Raw genomic sequence first — 19,919 nt, forward strand, 5'->3', positions numbered from 1 at the left:
AACAGATTACAAACAAAAGAAATGGAGGACAAGAAGTGACTGGATATAGATTTCAAAACCACGCTTATAAGGTTTTTCAAGAATTTCCTAGAAAAGGCTGATAAAATAAATGAGACCTATGAGGATATGAAAAGGAATCAACTAGAAATAAAGAATACATTGTCTGAAATAAAAAATATTATACAAGAGGAGAGGATACAAGATGGCTGCACAAGTAAACACCTAATTGCAGCCGCACACAACAATTTCAATAAAATACAACTAAAATATAAAATGGACATTACCCAGAATTACAGGAAAGTCAACTGACTGGAAATTCTACAAGAAGCAAGGAGAAAGCCAGAAGGAAGAGTGGAGGAGCTGTAAAAGCTTAAGGTACGGAAACACACGGCGTGCGTGGAGAGGACAGAGCCGGAGAGGAGGGGCGGCTGAGTGCCTGGCTGGCGTTCCCTAGCGGGAAGGAGATAAAAGCTCCAGACTGTGCTGAACCCAGTCTCAACAGCGCTGAACCCAAGTTCTAGGCCAGACCCTGGAGACCCAGGCTCAAACAGAGGGAGCCTGGGCTGTGAGGTGAATCCCAGGGGAGCGGTGAAAGGCAGAATCCTGGAGTCGGGCACATTGCGCGCAGAGGATGGATCTTTGACTCTGCTGCTAGATTGCCCTAGTGGGAAGGAGACAAAAGCTCCAGACTGTGCTGAGCCCAGTTCCGACTGTTCTGAACCCCACTTCTAGGCCAGACCTCGGGGACCCAGGCTCAGACAGAGGGAGACCGGGCTGTAAGACGGAAACCAGGGGGAGCGGCGAAAGGCAGAGCCCCCGAAGGCACGCACATTGTGCACAGAGAAGGGTCGGTTGGCTGTGCTGTGGGATTGCCCTGGCGGGAAGGAGACAAAATCTCCAGACTGCTCTGAACCCCACTTCCAACCCCACTTCCAACTGAACTGAACCCCAGTTCTGAGTTCATTGGGGGAGAGACTAGACTGTTTGGTAGCAGGCGAAACTCGAGGGCACCTCACTCTCAGAGGTGCTTGCAGCGAGTACTGAAGGACCCTGGGAAACACTGAGACTCAGGAGCCGCATAGGGCATGGCTGACTGAAGCCAAGGCTGTAGGCTCCACCCTGAAACTCCGCCCCATCCAGGCAGAACACAGAGACTTTTAAGGCTACCAACTCAGGGAAGCTGCGAAAATGCCGAGACAAAGGAATAGATCACAAACGAAAGAAATGGAGGATAAAAAGCGACTGGATATAGAGTTCAAAACCACACTTATAAGGTTGTTCAAGAATCTCCTAGAAAAGGCCAATAAAATAAACGAGACCTATGAGGATATGAAAAGGGATCAACTAGAAATAATAAGGGATCAACAAGAAATAAAGAATACATTGTCTGAAATAAAAAATATTATACAGAGTCCTAAAAACAGAATGGAAGATCACAAGAATCAAGTCAAAGATTTGGAACATAAATAGCCAGAAGACACTCCTCCACAGAAGCTAATAGAAGGCAAGAGAATCCAGAAAGTTGAAGATAATGTAAGAAACCTCTGGGACAACTTCAAGTGAACCAACATCAGAATTATGGGCATCCTAGAAGATGACCGAGAGCAAGATATCGAAAACATATTGAAAGAAACAGAGTCAGAAAACTTCCCCCACCTGGTGAAAGAATTAGACTTACAAGTCCAGGTAGCGCACAGAACTCCAAACAAAAGGAATTCAAAGAAGACCACACCAAGACAAATCATAATTAAAATTCCAAGAGCAAAAGACAAAGAGAGAATATTCAAAGCAGCAAGAGAAAAGCAGGTAGTTACCTATAACGGAGCACCCATAAGATTGTCAGCTGATTTCTCAACAGAAACCATGCAGGCCAGACGGGAATGGCAAGAAATATTCAAGGTGATGAATAGTAAGAACCTACAGCCAAAAATAATCTACCCAGCAAAGCTATCACTCAGAATAGAAGGCCAGATAAAGAGCTTCACTAATAAAAAATTTTTTAAAAAGCTAAAGGAGTTCATCACTACCAAACCAGAATTATATGAATTGCTGAAGGGGGTTCTTTAGGACAGTGTTTTTCAACCTTTTTTGGGCAAAGGCACACTTGTTTCATGAAAAAAATCACGAGGCACACCACCATTAGAAAATGTTAAAAAATTTAACTCTGTGCCTATATTGACTATATATAAAGTAATTCTCTTGAATAGGAATCAAATAAACACAAAGAAAGTATTTTATAATTACTTTATTATGAAATATTAAGTAAACAAAATAGTGAAAAATTATAAAATTCTTGTCTTGTCTGCACCTACGGCACACCAGGCAACATCTCGCGGCACACTAGTGTGCCGCAGAACAGCGGTTGAAAAACGCTGCTTTAGGAAGATGAAGAAGATAAAGATAAAAATTATGAACAACAAATATGTAACTATCAACAAGTGAAACTAAAAGCCAAGGGAATTAAAAAACCTGATGAACAATATTAACTGTTGAATATAATAGAATCAGAGGTATGGAAGGGGAGTGGACTGATGATTCTCAGGGAAAAGGGGAGTGGGGGTTGTGGGAAGAGACTGAACAAAAACTGTCACCTATGGATGAGGACAATGGGGGGTGGGGAAAGGGCAGAGGGTGGGGTGGGAACCTGGTGGAGGGGAGCAATTGAGGGGGGGAGAGGAACATTTGTAATAATCTGAACAATAATGATTTATTAAAAAAAAAAAAAGAGTAGTTTGCTCTTCACCTCTCCAACCAAAGGATAAATAATGTAAACCACGCTACTTAGGAAGGCAGGTAACAGAAATCCAATTAAGTGCCATTTGCCAACCACACCTAAGGACAAATTAAGAGAATAAATTTCATTTTAATACACCAATATAAAGCTGATGAATGGTCTATCGATCCACCTATAAAACCTCCCCTAAATGCCCAGACTTTAAAACCCCTGAAAATGAAGGTCCCAGTGCACTCTCCCTCCAGGGTGCATTCCTGTGCCATTCCCTGCCCTCCCCCATCCCCAGCACTTATCCCCTAACCTCTAAGGGACGCCATGAGACTTACAACCAAGGGAGCAATAGGCAGAAGCAGTTCATTCCCCCGCTAACCCCCTGAATCTCTCTCCAAGTCCCCCTTTTCTCTGATTTCCCAGTGAGGTAAGGCTCTCCGGTTGATTCTTCTATGTCCTTCCTTGTTTCATTCCCCTAAGTATATTTTTGTTGTGGTTAATAAATTCTTGCTTGTTTTCATATACTTTTTCTCTTGATTGAAATATTTCCCTCAAGAAGACAGGAACTGAGTTCTCATCATCTCCCAGGTAACACATCAATTTAATTAAGCATAAGTGGGCTCTAAACGTCATTACCCGTGTTCCTATAAGAGAGAAGCAGAGAAAGATCAGACCCAAAGAAAAGAAGGCCATATGAAAATAGAGGCAGAGATTGGAGTGATGCAGAAACGAGCTCAGGAGTGTCAGCCAGCAGCCATCAGAAGCTAGAAAAAGCAGAAAACAAATTTTTCTCTAGAGTTTCTTCAGGCATTATGGCACTGCCCAAACTTGACTTTGGACTTTTGGCCTCCAGAACTGAGAGAATACTTTTCTGTTGTTTTAAGCCACCATCTTTGTAGTAATTTGTTACAGCAGCCAAAGGAAAGTAATACTAATTACTTTCTAAATAACTAAAGGAAACTAATGCATCACCCTATTCTCTCAATTAACACTTTAGGACAGGACCCTGGCCATGGCAATGGGCAGGTGGTGGTAGTGGTGGTGGGTGGGGGCAGGGGCAGGGTGGAGATATTGAGATTTATGAAATAACCACCAGGTGGCAGTGCTGTGCAGGGGAATCACATAAAAAAAACTGTTCTGTCACTTCACTTTCTCTCTCTTTCCTTGGATATCTACTTTCATCACTCCAGCTCACTGATCCAGAAACTTCTTTCTGGCCCAAAAAAGCTTCACACTTGGGCCTCAGACATCCATAGGTAGTTTAGATGATAGTGTTGTGATATACTCTGAATCTCACAAAGGACGCCTCAAAAAAGTCAAATCATGGAGTCATTTATTAAAGGCCGGCGGCATACGAGGGGCTAAAGCTCCAAATCTCACAGCCCTGAACAGCTTGCCACATCTGGCTTATATTGGCAGAATATCACAAAGCTATCTATTACATCTTTGGGTCTGGAATGAGGAACTTGTTTCATAAGAAAGTTAGTTATCTAAAGTATCTATGAATCACTGAATCAACAGAAACACATTATTTGGGACCACCGGGGCAATTTGGAATAATTGTGCTGTCCAGATTCTGGGATCATTGAGTCAACAGGAATGCACTATCTGTAGCTACTGAGGCAATTTAAGGTCTGTTCTGATTCTGGGACCATTGAGTCAACCAAAACTCACTTATGAGACAATTTAGGATCATTGAGCTGTCCTGGGTCCCAGAAGAATGTTCTTCGATGACCAGTGAGATCACAATCAATGGGACATCCAAACCATCATCAATGGAGTATTGGGATAGCATACATAAGTTCAGAAAATCAAATAATTTTCTATTGTTTTAGCAAACAAATAAGTACAGAACCCAAACAGCAGTTTCTACCTGAGATGATTGCTACCATACTTCAATAGATATTAGGTTGAGTATGTCAGGGGTTAGTAAGCAATGAATGGGAAAATCTGCCTTTTAGTACTCTACAAAGCTTCAAGCACTGTCGAAATTGTAGATTTGGGGGAAAACAACCCAGGATTCCCTTTATGGATGGCCTTTAGCAAATGCTGAAGTGGACAAAGCTGGTGACCTCTGTATTTCTAGCTGCTTCTCTTCAGTAAACCCGAACGCAGACACCTATTGCTCTTTGTGCTCTAGGCCCATGGTTGGCAAACTGCAGCTCGCGAGCCACATCAGCTCTTTGGCCCCTTGAGTGTGGCTCTTCCACAAAATACCAGGGCCTGGACGAGTCTATTTTGAAGAATGGCATTAGAAGAAGTTTACATTTAAAAAATTTGGCTCTCAAAAAACATTTTAATCGTTGTACTGTTAATATTTGGCTTTGTTGACTAATGAGTTTGCCGACCACTGCTCTAGGCCCTTCAATCATGTAACCCATTACGTCTCCTCTTTTGATTGTAATGTCTAAAGCAAGGTGAAAAACTGTGTCCTGGCTAAGTAGATATTTGAAATATGTATTCAAGGTTATGGACAAAAGGGGCCATATGCTGACTGACTAGCTCAGGGAAGGCCTTTGTGGTGGCCTTTCAAACTCAGAGACTTACTTAAAGGGATGGTCTGAAATGGAAACTTTTCATTACAAAAGCAGTTTATGGTGGGTAGTCATGTCCTAGGCTGGTGTCTTCCCTGACAAAGGTCAATCTTTACCTTAACTGAGCCTATTGTCTTTTTGTATCTATGATAACATGTTGTTGAAATGTCAAAGTAATTTTCCTTTTTCCAGACTCCTCCAAAGCACAGGCACCATTCTGCAAAGACCACAGTCCTCTCATTGTTATTGAGTTAACTGTTGCGGTTAACTATCCTGCACTCCCTAAGAAAAAGAAGAATGTCTACCATTTTACTTTTTAAAAATATATTTTATTGATATTTTACAGAGAGGAGGGGAGAGAGATAGAGAGTTAGAAACATCGATCAGCTGCCTCCTGCACACCCCTACTGGGGATGTGCTCACAACCAAGGTACATGCCCTTGACCAGAATCGAACCTAGGACCTTTCAGTCTGCAGGCTGACACCCTATCTGTTACAGAGTTCCCGAACAATCAAACAATGCAGGAGGAGAGTTTGGAGAGACCCACTTTATTCATCGCTCGATGGGCTTAGAGAAAATGAATTCAAATTCTAAGCAAGGCTACAAGCAGAATTAGAAAGGATATATGCACCCCTATGTTCATAGCAGCACAATCTACAATAGCCAGAATTTGGACACAGCCTAGGTGCCCGTCAGCAGATGATTGGATCCAAAAACTATGGTACATCTACACAATGGAATACTATGCTGCCATAAAAAAGAAGGAATTCTCATCATTTGCAGCAACCTGGATGGAATTGGAGAACATCATGCTGAGTGAAATAAGCCAATCAATGAAAGAGAAACACCACATGACCTCACTCATTTGTGGATAACAAAGAACATTATAAACTGATGAACCAAAAGATAGATATAGAGACAGTATATCAACAAGTAGACTGTCAAATTACAGCGGGGAGGGGAGGAAGATCTGGGGGAGATAACAGATCAACCGAAGGACTTTTATACATGCATATAAGTACAACCAATGGACACAAAACTCTGGGGAGGGAGGGGATGTGTGGGAGGGAAGGAGGAAGGGGGGCAAAAAAAATCAATAAAATATTAAAAAAATAAAATAAAATAAAATAAAAGGAATAGTCAAAAAAAAAAAAAGAACTTCCCTTTTTATTAAAGAGCCAGCCCTCTGTGCATTTAGTCGTTATCTCGATGCTGGCCTTGAAAACAATACAGTTCTATCTAATTAAAAAATGCACCTGGCATGGCATTGAGATTATGGGCATATCTAGTCTCTGGCCTACAAGGTCATACAACTAAGTTTATCTTCATCATTATTCAAACAGGTTGAAGCAGACTAGAAAGCAACATTTTAGAATAAGAGGCCATCTAAGAGCAGAAAATTCCAAACAGCAGTTTGTTACAAAATAGGGGTTTTCCTTCTCATATCCACTAAGCCAAACCGGTTTCAGCTATCATTTTACTTTTTATCCAATCCAGATGTTCCCCATCTTCCTAATCTATCACCAATGGATTTCCTGTAACCCACTTATGTCTTCTCTTTTGATTGGAATGAATAAAACAAAGTGGGGGGAAAACTGCCATTGAGCATTATCTCAACCCATTGAGATTCTGCTTCCCACAATTATTGACGTTTGGCTCAAATAAACTCACAAAAATTCTTCACAAGTTTGAATGTTGTTTACATTAACAAGGTAAAACCATAAACCCCCAAATAGCATTACTTGTGCTAAAGCCTATGATATCAAACCTAGACTGAATATCTGACCTAATTGCAGCTTCAACCTTCTCCAGAAATATAATCTTAATTAACCAGTCTGGAATTTTCCGGTCAAGCACCAGTAATCTATCACAGGGCCCTCTCCATTGCCCCACCACCACCACCACCACCAAAACAAGAAGAGTCAGCTGCATAAAAATAAAAAATAAAAAAAATAATAATAATTTAAAAAAAAACCTTGCTTTTACCTCCCTTCCCCCAGGAAAATTTCCTGGTCTAAAAATAATCCTTTCTTTTCTTTTGCTAATAGGTCCTTTGACCCACACTTTTTCCTATAAAAACCTTCCACTTTGTACAACCCCTGTGAGCTCCCTTGTGGTTGCTATGTGGGATGCTGCTAATTCTGTGGGAATACCTATTATTTTCCTATTTTGAGATTTAATTTGTGAGGTGCAAAGCCTAATCACCTGGTTGAGAGTCACAAGCAGGGCCAGCTTCATAGGTATGTGACCCCATACTGAAAAGGTCCCTGTGCTTGTTTGTTTGTTTTTTACATTTTGAAAAAATAAAACTTTATTAAATCAATAAGTGGGTATGTCCTTTTCCAAAGTGAGGCAATCACAAAGGATAGTAACAAGTGTGGGTTTGCTGACTTGGCTTTGAGCCTTATGAAACCATTTTCTTTGCTGTTTGTTCCTTACTGCAGCTTCAGTTTTGAATTGATGCCAGGATTGCCAGCAGTGTCTGTTCCAGACCCTGCCAAAAGAGGGCAGCCAGCCTGCACTGGTGCTGGAGCTATTGTCAAAGTTGGCCCCAACTTTGTGGGGGGGGGGGGGGGGGGTGTCTTTAATTTCTGTTTTTCCTTTTCTTTAAGAAAGTCTTCATAGGAGGGTCCTATTTGTTGGTTCCCAGAGCTGTGTTCCTCATCTTGCACCATCCAGGGTGGTATAGCACCTGATGACCAATGAATGTCAGAGGTTGTCCTGTCTCCATCCAGTCAAGCTCTGGGGCAGGTGGCAGGTCCAAGTATGAGGGCCACTGTGAGGTGGAGGCTACTTACTTGACTGGTTGTCCCTTTCCAGCTTTCAGGTGCCAAAGAGCCCTCTTCTGGGTCTGGCACTGCTTCTTGTTCCACCTCTTGGATATGAGCTGCCATCTCTTTGATCCTCCTCTTTTCCTCATTGGAATCCAAACATTTCATCGTGGATTTATTGAATTGTGCATAATCTTGAGGGGAGATGAGAAACTTCTTTCATCTGAACCTCCCACCAAAATCAGTTTGTTGCTTTCTTATGCTCTGGGCTGGCCAGGTACTCCAGCAGCTAAGGTGTGTGCGCACCTCACGGCTGCAGCACAGGCATCAGAAGCGCTGCTGGTGCTCAAGCACTTACCACTCCACCTGACAGCCTTGTGGGCGGCCTCCATGGGACTTAGCCAAAGCCACCTGCAGCTGCCCCCTGCTTGCTGCTGTAGACATGCCGGGTGAAGAAGGTCTGGTTGCACAGAGTGCCCGCGCCTTCAGCCTAGGGCGGGCAAAGGGACACGAAGTGAGTCCTACCAACCCATTGACCCTTCACCCCTAGGGGTGGGGCCTTATTTTATTTTTAAATATATTTTACTGATTTCAGAAAGGAAAGAAGAGAGAGATAGAAACATCAATGATTAGAGAGAATCCTTGATCAGCTGCCTCCTGGATGCCTCACACTGGGGATGGAGCCTGCAACCCAGGCGTGTGTCCTAAAAGGGAATAGAATTGTGACCTCCTGATTCATAGGGCAATGCTCAACCACTGAGCCACACCAGCGGGGCCTTGGGATTGGTTTAATACTCTGCCATCTCTATCTTGAAATGATGAGTGCTTTTGGACAAGTGGCCCTGCATTTTCATTTTACATTGGGCTCTGCAATTTATATAGCTGGTCCTGAGTACACAGATGAGCACCGCTGTTCATCTGGTTTTCTAGAATACGAGTATGTGTGTGTGTATGTATATATATATATATATATATATATATATATATATATATATATATAAAATAAATCTTTATTGTTAATATTATTACAAAAGTTCCTCATTTCCCCCCCTCCACCAGGTTCCCACCCCACCCTCTGTCCTTTCCCCATCCCCAATTGTCCTCATCCATAGGTGCACAGTTTATGTTCAGTCTCTTCCCACACCCCCCTCTCCTCTTTTCCCTGAGAATTGTCAGTCCACTCCCTTTCCGTACCTCTGATTCTATTATATTCAACAGTTAAAATTGTTCATCAGGTTTTTTAATTCCCTCGGTTTTTACATTCACTTGTTAATAGTTACATATTTGTTGTTCATAATTTTTATCTTTATTTTCTTTCTCTCCCTAAAGAACCTCCTTCAGCAATTCATATAATTCTGGCTTGGCGGTGATGAACTCCTTTAGCTTTTTTTTATTTGTGAAGCTCTTTATCTGGCCTTCTATTCTGAGTGATAGCTTTGCTGGGTAGAGTATTTTTGACTGTAGGTTCTTATTATTCATCACCTTGAATATTTCTTGCCATTCCTGTCTGGCCTGCCTGGTTTCTGTTGAGAAATCAGCTGACAATCATATGGGTGCTCCTTTATAGGTAACTACCTGCTTTACTTTTGCTGCTTTGAATATTCTCTCTTTGTCTTTTGCTCTTGGAATTTTAATTATGATGTGTCTTGGTGTAGTCCTCTTTGGATTCCTTTTGTTTGGGGTTCTTTGTGCTTCCTGGACTTGTAAGTCTAATTCTTTTATCAGGTGAGGGAAGTTTTCTGTCACTATTTCTTTCAATATGTTTTCGGTATCTTGCTCTCTGTCATCTTCTAGGATGCCCATAATTCTGATGTTGGTTCGCTTGAAGTTGTCCCAGAGGTTTCTTACACTATCTTCGACTTTCTGGATTCTCTTGTCTTCTTGCTTCTGTGGAGAAGTGTCCTCTGGCTCTTTGTGTTCCAAGTCTTTGACTTGATTCTTGCGATCTTCCATTCTGTTTTTAGGACTCTGTATAATATTTTTTATTTCAGACAATGTATTCTTTATTTCTTGTTGATCCCTTATTATTTCTTGTTGACCCCTTATTATTTCTAGTTGATCCTTTATAATTTCTAGTTGATCCTTTATTATTTCTAGTTGATCCCTTTTCATATCTTTATAGTTCTTGTTTATTTTATCTGCCTTTTCTAGGAGATTCTTGAAAAAACTTATAAGCGTAGTTTTGAACTCTATATCCAGTTGCTTTTTGTCCTCCATTTCTTTTGTTTGTGATCTGTTTCCTTGTCTCGGCATTTTCGCTGCTTCCCTGAGTTGGTAGGGTGGGAGGATCAGATGTATCTATGCCAGGAGACAGCCTTATTCGAAAACTGCAAGAGCCTCTGTGTTCAGCTTGGATGGGGCAGAGTTTCAGGGTGGAGCCTACAGCCTTGGCTTCCGGTTAGCCCCACCCTATGAGGTTCCTGAGTCTCAGTAATCCCCAGGGTCCTTTGGTACTCGCTGCAAGCACCTCTGAGAGAAAGGTGCCCTAGAGTTTCACCAGCTACCAGACAGTCTAGTCTCTCCCCCAAAGACCCCGCAACTGGGGTTCAGTGCAGTTGGAAGTGGGGTTAAGAGCAGTCCGGAGCTTATGTCTCCTTCCTGCTAGGGCAATCCAGTGGCTCAATCAACAGTCTGTCCTCTGCATGAAATGTGCATGACTCGGGGGCTCTGCCTTTCACTGCTCCCCTGAGCTTCCGACTTACAGCCCAGATTCCCTCTGTATGAGCCTGGGGCCCGAGGGTCTCGCCCAGAACTGGGGCTCAGCACAGTCAGAACTGGGGCTCAGCACAGTCGGGAGCTTATGTCTCCTTCCTGCTAGGGCAATCTAGCAGCACAGTCAACAGTCAGTCCTCTGCACACAATGTGCATGACTCTGGGGCTCTGCCTTTAGCCGCTCCCCTGAGCTTCCACCTTACAGCCCAGATTCCCTCTGTATGTGCCTGGGGCCCGATGGTCTTGCCCAGAACTGCACTGTTCAGTGCAGTCGGAACTGGGGTTCAGCACAGTCCAGAGCTTTTATCTCCTTTCTGCTAGGGAACACCAGCCAGGCACTCAGCCGCCCCTCCTCTCCGGCTCCGTCCTCTCCGTGCACGCAACATGTCTCCATACCTTAGGCTTTTACAGCTCCTCTGATTTTCCTTCTCGTTGTAAAATTTCCAGTCAGTCAACTTTCCTGTAGTTCTGGATAATGTCCACTTTATATTTTAATTGTATTTTTTGAAATTGTTGTGTGAGGCTGCAGTTAGGCGGTTACTTATGCCGCTATCTTGGTTTCTCTCTCAGGAATATATATTTTTTAAATAATATTGTTGCAGCAGGAATTAATGCACCAAGTTTCCCAGACATGAATGGGAATGAGGTGGAGTTTCTTGGGGTGCTGTTGAAATAAGCATTTTCAGAAGCCATCATGGGAGAATGGGATGTTGAAAATTTTATTGGTGTGGAGTTACAATTTTCAGGTTCCCAAGTCCCCTGCTCCTTAAACCAGTCCTGGAGAAAGTGAAGCTGGGAGTTAAGCAGAGCCGGAAATAAGGCCCGTGTCCAGAGCTTCCATTCCATGTTGCAGCCGGGCATGTTGGTTCAGCATCCAAGTTAAAGTTCATTAGTCCATGTGTGAAGTCCATCGTGTCCATGGGTTATGTGGGCACAGGAGTCTCAAGTGGGAGAAAAAGGAACTTCCTTTGTTTGGAAGTTTATATATTCAGATTTCACTTTTTGGTGACCATGCCCATCTTGGCCACTGACTCCCTTTGGGGTGTGATTAACAAGCAATCACCTTTACATGTCACTCAGACATTAATGGGAATGCATCTGACCTAGTCTAGTCCCTTCCCCCATCAATCATGAGAGAACGGTCTTGGAGAATGTTAAATGCAGCTTTTTAGCAAAGCTTTATAAATTACATAGCTATACCATTTGGCCTTCCCTTTCCCCCTTTCATGTTAAATAATAACCAGGTTATTACAACAGTATCGATATCATCCCAATTTTATTGATTTATTTTAGAGTGAGAAAGGAAGGGAGAAAGAGGGGGAGGGGGAGGCAGGAGAGGGGGAAAGAAACATCAATTTGTTGTTCCACTTATTTGTGCAATCATTGGTTAATTCTCTTCTGTGCCCTAATCAGGATCAAACCCACAACCTTGGTGTATTGGGACAATGCTCTAACCAACTGAGCTACATGGCCAGGTGTGTATATAATTTAGTCTGTGTTCTAGCATGATTGCCTCATTATTCCAAAAGAGGCAGGATAGTAAGAAGATAGGACAATTCCTTAGCAAGTGGAATAGAGAAACTGAGACAGATAGTTAAATGTCCGAGCAAAGTACAGCCAAATACAGAAGGTCACCAGGGTAGAAAGCCCCAGGTGCCCAGCAACAGGTAAAACTGGCACAGGACCTCGCCCCCAAGGTGGCCTTTCTTTCCCTAGCATATGCCTGGTCCTGCAGTTTAGACCCCCTGAGCTTTTCTCCCTAGAGATAACATTTAGGCCTCAGATGCATTTCAAATTCAGTCCAAGAAAAGCAGCAAAGTTAGGCAGATGAGGCCAGAACCAGCTGCAATGATTGATGACCCCAATGCTCTGTCACAAGGTTCCTTTTTTTTTGGTCACATGGTTCATGGAGACCACAACCCTGAAAAGATAAACCTGGAAAAAGTGATGAATATTCTATTGAGATCCTTCCTTAAGACCTCTCCTAAACTCCCAGCCTTTAAAAACCCTCTTAATGAAGGTCCCAACACGCATGCTCTCTTCTTCTTTTCCTTCTCCCACAAGCATGCATCTCCTAAACTCTAAGGGACCCCCACAGGACTTGAAACCAGGGGAGCAATGGACAGCAGAAGCTCATCCTGGGTAAACTTCTTGAACCTAGCCCCAAGGCCCCCTTTTCTCTCACTCTGGTGATACACTTCATTCCCATAACATTTCTAGAGAGCCAAAGCAGCCCACCTAGTCTCTCCTTATTGTTTCTTCTGTCCCCAGCTTAAAAATCTTTCCTGCAGTGCCCTGACTGGCTTATCTCAGTGGATATAGCTGCTGTTCCTTGGACAGGGGTGGGTTGATTATGACGTTTCTGCTCCTCAGATGGGGGCAGGATTCTCATACAGCCACTGCTCCTCACAAAGGGATGATCTACTCACACAGCTGCTGGTCCTTGGAAGGGGGCGGGCTGCTTGCACAGCTGCTGCTCTTCAGACAGGTGCAGGGTGTGGGCTGTGTGCAGCTGCTGCTCCTCAGAGGGGGGCCAGCTGCGTGGGGTGCCGCTCCTCTGTAGTAGGTGGGCTGCTCAACTGGCTGCTGCTCCTTGGATGGAGCGAGCTGCTCGTGTGGTTGATGCTCCTCAGACAGGGAAACTGGCTGCTCACACAGCTGCTGCTCCTTGGACAGGGGCAGACCATGTGAAGCTGCTGCTCTTAGGCCTGTGGCGGGTTGCTCTTGGGGCTGCTGCTCCTTGGACAGGAGAGGGCTGCTCACGTGTCTGCTGCTCATGTGGTTGCAGTGCCCTTGGCTTTATTCAGGGGATCTCTGCCCTTCCCGGCTGCAAACTGTCTCACCAGCTGCATCTCCTTGCCAAATTCGGACTGAATTCCACTCGTTTCAGCTGATCACTCTATTTGCTCTGGGACAGGGCTCAGGACATGTCCGTATATTCTGCCGTCATTTTGTCTCCCTCCCAACACCTTTTTTTGATAAAAAAAAATCTCAGTAATGTGGGGATAGAGAGATCATATCTCAACATAATAAAAGCCTTATATGACAAACCTACAGCCAACATCATACTCAATGGACAAAAACTAAACCATTTCCCCTAAGAACAGGAACAAGACAGGGATGTCCACTCTCACCACTCCTGTTTGACATAGTGCTAGGAGTGCTAGTCATAGCAATTAGAGAAGACAAAGAAATAGAATGCATCCAAATGGGGGGGGGAGGAAATAAAACTCCCAATATTTGCTGATTACATGATATTGTATATAGAAAATCCTAAAGACTCCACCAAAAACCTATTAGATTTAATAAATGAATTCAACATAGCAGGAGACAATATTAATACCGAGAAATCGATGGCATTTTTATATACCACTAATGAACTCACAGAAAAAAAGAAACAAAAAAAAATCCTATTTATCATAGCAACAAAAAAAATTAAGATATGTAGGAATAAACTTAACCAAGGAGGAAAAAGATCTGTACTCAGAAAAATACAGGATGTTGGAAAAAGAGCTAGAAAAAGATATAAACAAGTATAAGACTATACTGTGTCCATGGATTGGTAGAATTAATATCATTAAAATGTCTATGCCACCTAAAACAATCTATGTATTCAATGCAACCCCCATTAAAATATTAATGGCATATTTCAGAGACCTAGAACAAACTTTCCAAAAATTTGTATGTAATCAAAAAAGACCCCGAATAGCCGCAGCAATGTTGAGAAAGAATAACAACATTTGAGGGATTTTAATTGGCTATAATAAAGGCAGGATAGTCAATTTACATTTTCAGAGGAGATTCTCCTATTCTTATAATAGGAAAAATATCTGGACATAAGGGATTTCTGACTGTTTGCCCTGTCACTTACAGAAAAGATTCAATTGAAAGATGGTGTTATGATTAATGCTCCCATTTTGAGGCCATGATTTCCCATTGTTGAGCTTATATTGTGGCTAGACTGAATTACAATAGAAAATTCGTCTTTTTTTAAGGCCTGGGCATCAAATTGTGCCCAGTTAGCCAAGACACAGACTAGGGGACTCCTGGGTGGTATAGTTTGTCAATTTCCCATCTGGAAGGAAGAAAATGTTAGGAATCAGAGAGCCCAGCATCCTGGGGTCAAGTCCAGAGCCTGGCATCCCAGCATCATCTCAGGCATCTACGGTAGCAGGGATGAGACCATGAGATCTCACGGTAATCTCAGGGGAGTGGAAGTGAAACCTTACCAGGTGTTGGGAGTTCCCATAGACCTGGTTGGGGTGGGATAAGCCTAGGAATCTTGGAACAGGCAAGTCTTCTGGACCAGGACAAAGGAGCTGGGGAGAAAAATTGAGATAGTGTGTCCAGAGGAGATAACAGAGTAAAGGCATTCTATAGATAGAGGAGGGTTTTACTAAAAGATTAAATAAGGTAGTAACCCATAAGTGTAAGAACTAATGGTTTGAGATAAATTTAAGGTTCCTTTTACCACCTAGTTTTCTTGTACCTTGGACTTCTGTAAAATCTTTAGTCTGCGTGTTTCCTAATCTTTTGGTGTTTATGCCATTTCTACTGAGCTCCTCAAGGATCACTCCAACGGGGTAGACTCCTACTCTGAGACTTCTTATTATTGCAGAAGACCAAAGAAAAACCAAGCATGCTTCCTAGAGAAAGGGGGGGACCCCATTTATTAACACTAGTGGACTCCAGGAATAATTTCCAAATCAGAGTGAGAAAACACGCAGAAGGCTTCACTTTTTATAACCTCCTGGGGTCTTTGTCTTGCAGATATGGTTCTGCCCCCTTTCGTGGGGTGACAGGAACCCCTAGGTATTGGGGTTATCTGTCCTGGGACAAGTGATAACTACCCTTCCCCACCAGGGCAGTGCATTGTTCACGGTTTTTATGGCCTGACACCCCTTTTAAGACCAGTTTCTTCCTCATCCCCTCCCCCCCTCGCCCAACTTGTCCCACAAGCTTCTTTTAGCCTTGTGGAGCAACAACCAAGGGATGTTATGGTGATCATGGGTGACAACCGCTCTTAGCTACTTCCTGCTGGAAAGGGACAATGACCAAGGGGTTAGCATCCTGCTTCTTCCTCTCAGAGGGATTTGTAGGAAGTTCTGGTTTGTAGGACCATCTGAAGTTTAAAGGCATTCCCATTGAGTTTGCAGGCAGAGGTAAGCAGTGGTTCTATGTTGAATGTTCCTGCGGGGCCCTGGGAACATCGCAGCCCTGGGGAGGCATGGTCGGCAACTGGCTGGCCTAGCCACTCCCTTGGGGCCCCCGGGAGGCATCACCAGCTGGGCTAGCCACTCCAGTGAGGCCCCAGGAACATCACTCCCCCTGGAAGGTGCAGCCAGCCACCTAGCCACTCCCTTGGGGCTCAGGGAATATCCTAGCCCAGGGGAGGCATGGCTGGCAGCCTAGCCACTCCCATGAGTCTCTGGAACATCACAACTCCGGGGAGGCATGGCTGGGCCCTGGGAACATCGCAGGCATGGGGTTGCTGAGACCCAGACCAGGCTTCTGGCCACAGATTCACAGCTTTGCAGAGACCAAAGGCAGGGATCTGCCTCACTGCAGAGAGAGAGGTTCTACAGTGGCCCCAAGATGTGGGTGGGCCAGGCTAGGGATCAAGGGGCATGGAAGGAAGCCCGGGGGAAGGGGCAAGGACCTTCAGCTCTGAGTCGGGGTTGAGGGGCCGTTCCACCTCTGTGGAGGGGTGCTGCACTTCAGGGTACTGGACTGATTGACTTGATTCAGAGAAGCTCCCAGTGCTAACCTGCCTAGGCCTCATCCAGGCGGCCTTTGCACTTCAGAGACAGGGACTCCTGCTCCCTCCTTGACCCAAAAGCAAGCTCATGCCTCCCTGCCCCACAGCAGAGCATGCCTTGGCGGTGAATGTGAGGTCCTCCACCTGCTCCGGAGACTCGAGGGCAATGGGCAGTAAAGAATGGGGGCAGGGGACCGGGACAGGAAAGAATGTAGGAGCATCTGCAATGAAGAGGTGCTTGAGAAAGAGGCTTGGAAGCAGGCTGGCCTAGCCACTCTCTTGGGGCCCCCAGGAAGTTTTGTTCTATTTGCCAGGCGGATGCCCCTTAGGAAGGGCAAAGAGCATTGCTCTGAGGGCTTCCTGTGTGCTGAGTCAAGTTCCACAGCCAACTGGAATTAGCCTCAGTGTCCTGGTCTGTAAAGTGGATTAAGCGTGTCCCAGTGCCTTCACTGAGCTTTGATGACCAATTGAGATACTACATAAGGAAAGTGATGAAGAAGTGAGAAAGGAAAGGAAAGGTGAACAACAAAAAGAAAAACTGGAAGGAACCTGTAAACCCATTGTCACTTAAATAGGGAATATAGTCAATAGTGTTGTAATGATGATATGATGTGAATACTGAAAATATCGGGGAACACTTTGTAAAGTATATGATTGTCTAACTACTATTTTGTAACTAATATAAAACCTGAAACCAATACAAAATAATATTGAATGTAAAGAAATGAAAATTGGAGTGAAATTTTTATAAATTTCAAAGTTTAAATAAAAGCTGTAAAGGAAGGAAAGGGGAGAATAAAAATAGTGTTTTTAATTTTACCACTTTATTGTCTTTTCAGTACATGAAAAAGACAGTTGTATTTATATGGTGCTTTTATACTTTTCTAAGTCATTATCTCATTTTAATTTCAGGGCAACTTAAAGACAAGATAATTATTCCCTCCACTATTCAAAGAAAGGAAATCTTGGTGTCTGGTTCTAATGATTCAATTGTCAAGCCCTTATTGTAAAGCAGGGTTAGTAAAATTTTCTGTGAAGGGTCATATCTATACTAATAAAAGGCTTGGGGGTGACCAGGCCAGCAGTGGAGAGTAGTTGGGGGCAATCAGGCAGGCAGAGGAGCAGTTAGGGGGCAAACAGGAAGGCAGGTGAGCAGTTGGAAGCCAGTGGTCCCCAATTGTGAGAGGGATGTCTGACTTCAGGTTTAGGCCCGATCCCAAACCTGAAGTTGGACATCCCCAAAGAGGTCCCAGATTGGAGAGGGTGCATACTGGGCTGAGTGCACAAATTTCATGCACCAGGCCTCTAGTTATTAGATAAAACCAGTGATTATCCAGAAATACTAGAGCATGTTATGTTAGGAGAATATAAAAAAGAAAGATTAGTGTTAGGGAGAGTTCAGCAGGGTGATATCTGAATTCCTTGGAGCAGGTTGCTTGGCCAGGTCTGCTGTCTCCTTGAGGGTGATCCGCAGGGGGTGTTTCTGGTCAGAGGTCACCTTCCACTCAGACTGGATATTACTCAGTTGGTGGGCTGCCTTCACCCGGGAATGGTGGATCCAGGTGTTCAGTCCTGCAACCTTAAGATCTGTGGGAGTGTTTAATATGACTGGATATGGTCCCTTCCTGGTAGGTTTGAGAGGCTCCTTTCTCCAATCCTTTACCCAAACCTGGTCTCCAGATTTATAAGAATTTACAGCTGTTCCTAGAGAGATGGGTAGTCGGTCAATAACCTACCTGTGGACCTCAAAGACAGTTTTTCCAAGTCCTTGTAGTTGTTTCTGGATTTCTAAGTTCCCTACAAATCTCCCTGTGGCTGAATTAAGGGAGAGGGTCTACCGTATAGAATTTCAAAGGGAGAGAAACCTACCCTGGCCCTAGGGGCACAGCATACCCGCAGGAGTACAAGAGGCAACATATCTTTCCAGGGTAAGGTTGTCTCTTGGCATAGCTTAGCCATAGCCTGCTTTGGAGCCCAGTTCATGTGCTCTACTTTCCCTGAACTCTGAGGCCTGTAAGCTGTATGTAGATTCCATTTAATTCTTGAAGCCTTGGCTACTTGTACTATTTCTGCTAGAAAGGCTGGGCCATTATCGGACCCTCTGGTCAGAGGCATTCCATACCATGGAATTATACCCTCCAGCAATGCCTTAGTGACTTCTCTAGCCTTTTCAGTGTAAGTGGGATATACCTTGACCCAAACTGAAAAGGTGCTAACAAAGACTAGCAAGTATTTATTTCCTCTGCTAGACCCTATTTTTGTAAAATCAACTTCTAAGTCCTCAAAAGGAGATTGCCCACAGTGCCAAACTCCTATCGGTCCCACAGGACCCTGGTTAGCATTGTTCTGAGTACAGAGGAGGCAACGCTGAGAGACTGAGGCACACAAAAAGGGTAGATGAGTAATTAGGTATTACCTGCTTAACAAAGCTTCTAGGGCAGCTTTCCCTAAATGAGTGAGTTCATGCCACTGGAGGACTACCTTATGGGCTAACTGTTCTGGGACATAGACCCTATGATCTGGGAGTATCCACCAGCCTTCCTTTGTTCTCTGCCCCCTTTGTTCTCTGCGTGAAGAAACACTCAGAGGGCTTCACTTTTTATAACCTGCTGGGGCCTTTGTCTTGTATATATGGTTCCGCCCCCTTTCATGGTTGACAGGAAGGTCGCCAGGTATCTGATGATCTGTCCTGGGGCCAGCGATAATGACCCCCCTCAGGGCAGTGCATTATTCACAGTTTTTATGGCCTGATGTGTCTTAAAAGACCAATTTCCTCCTCATTACATTGTCCAGATTGTGGGAACACTGATACAGTATAAATTTTACCATGGTACTTCCCATTAAGAGTGTAGATCAAGCAGTCTAGTTGGGCAGGCAATGCATATTAAATCACAGCAATGCATCAATGACAGAATTATATGCTAATAATGTGGGAGTGGAGGGATTATGATTGCAAGCAGAATTCTTGGGATCAATGTGGTGGGTAAAAGTAGGCTGCTTTGGGAAGAGGCTCTCAGAGGCCATGACACCTCATGGTCATCCTCTTTCCTTTTACGTGTCTTGGTTTCTCTCAAGGCTTGTGCGTGTCCCACATCCCGTGTGGTTCAGGGTTCAGGTTCAGGGTTTGGGTTTGGGCTCTGGAGGAGGCCCATCGGAAATAAAGAGCTAAGTCAATAAATAATAATTTGGAAATTGGGGGGCAGGTGGAAGCTCAAGGAAGGACTCCACTTTGCTCTGGCCTTGCCATCCCTTTTATTCAGGTTTGGTATACACCCATAGCCCTTAGGCAGGCAATTCCAGTAATAGCTTGGTGATAGGATTTACATGCTTAGCTACCTTTGTCTCAACTAGACAGTGGGTGCATGGCTCTGACCCTTGCCTGAGTCTCAAGGTTGATCAGCCTTCTGGACTCCTTGTC

The 19,919-nt window shown here is 44.0% G+C and overlaps 1 pseudogene; it reads right to left on the reverse strand.

The window, feature by feature from the left end:
• Positions 1 to 7,546: 7,546 nt before the first annotated feature.
• On the reverse strand, positions 7,547 to 11,654 carry LOC118720222 (annotated as a pseudogene).
• Positions 11,655 to 19,919: the final 8,265 nt, after the last annotated feature.

The sequence above is a fragment of the Pipistrellus kuhlii genome, unplaced genomic scaffold, assembly GCF_014108245.1.
Source record: "Pipistrellus kuhlii isolate mPipKuh1 unplaced genomic scaffold, mPipKuh1.p scaffold_m20_p_16, whole genome shotgun sequence".
NCBI classification, from domain to species: domain Eukaryota; kingdom Metazoa; phylum Chordata; class Mammalia; order Chiroptera; family Vespertilionidae; genus Pipistrellus; species Pipistrellus kuhlii.